We start from the raw sequence: 1,370 nt of genomic DNA on the forward strand, positions 1-1,370 counted from the left end.
AAGAGTTGTCTTTGAGGTTCTATTATTATTGTTAAATTCAGTTCAGTTCTTTTTCCTCTTCACTAATTACTCTGAATTTGTTGCTATTAATTCATGCATGCTTAGTGCTTGATTAATTGTCTTTGCGCTTATTTTACGTTCATGCTTAATGATCGTTTATGAGTAATTGGTGTATGTGATGCTTAATCACATAATGAATGCCTTATGTTGAATTTCGCTTAGTAATTTAATTTAGGGTTGGATTAAGTGGTTGAACTGAATAAGGATAAATTCTCGCAACCTAGGATAAGAGACTTGCTTGTGAATCAAGGGGAAGCAACGTATTTAAATTATGATATTTTCTAATTAAATTTTACTCGCTGTTTAATTTACAAAAGCAAACAACCCCCCCCCCCCCTAATTTGTTACTATTTCCTACTATCTATTATGAACATTTGATTTATCATTGCTCGTTGGGAAATGACCTAAGATCATTTCCTAGTTACTACATTTTAATATTTATTTGATTCAGGTACGACCTCAATCACCTTCTAGGCCCAAAGATGATAAGGGAAGACAATATAAAAGCAACCCCCTAAGGCTAGTATGAAAGAGAAAACTAACTCTATAAAGTGCTTTAAATGTCTTGGAAGAGGACACGTTACTTCTAAATGCCCCACCATGAAAACCATGATTATGAGGGGCCAAGACATTTATAGTAGCCAAGATGAGGCTACTACTTCACCTTCCTCTAGTGGAAGTGAAGAAGCAAAAGGGGAAGAATCTAGTGAAGAAATCTACCCCCAAGAAGAAGGACAACCTTTAATGGTTAAGGTGGAGTGTAAGGAGGTAAGTGTCTCCTCCAAGAGGTTTGCTAAAAAGGAAAGTCATTTTTCAATAAATAAAAAAATTAAAGAAACTTCCTCTCTTAGACAACCTCCACATCTTCTCCTTTGTAAAAAGACACTTGTTAGCACTGCCACACCTCTTGGGCTTGAGGTTATTCCTCAAGTAAAGAAGTTGTTGGATGAGGATTTGGTTCGTAAAAACTTAAATCCTTGTGCTTTGTTGGTGCCTAAATTAGGTATTATTAGGCACCCAACATCTTCATGATTCGTGTACATAGGGACTCATTAGGTGGGTTTGTTCTTATTTATTGTTTTAATACAAAATTAGGTGCTCATATGGGACACCTTAGGTTTGTCGTACTTTTTTGTAGGAATAATCAACATGAAAATACAGTAAAAGGTACATTTTACTGCATTGCTTTCCTTAACTTTTTAAATTGTGATCAAGGGGTTCCTATGGACCCTGAGAGAATAAAGGTCATTCCTGATTGGCCCACTCCACAAAGTATAAGGGAAATCTAGGGCTTCCATGACTTAACAAAC

The sequence above is a fragment of the Glycine max genome, chromosome 3 (genome assembly GCF_000004515.6).
Source record: "Glycine max cultivar Williams 82 chromosome 3, Glycine_max_v4.0, whole genome shotgun sequence".
Classification (NCBI taxonomy): Eukaryota; Viridiplantae; Streptophyta; class Magnoliopsida; order Fabales; family Fabaceae; genus Glycine; species Glycine max.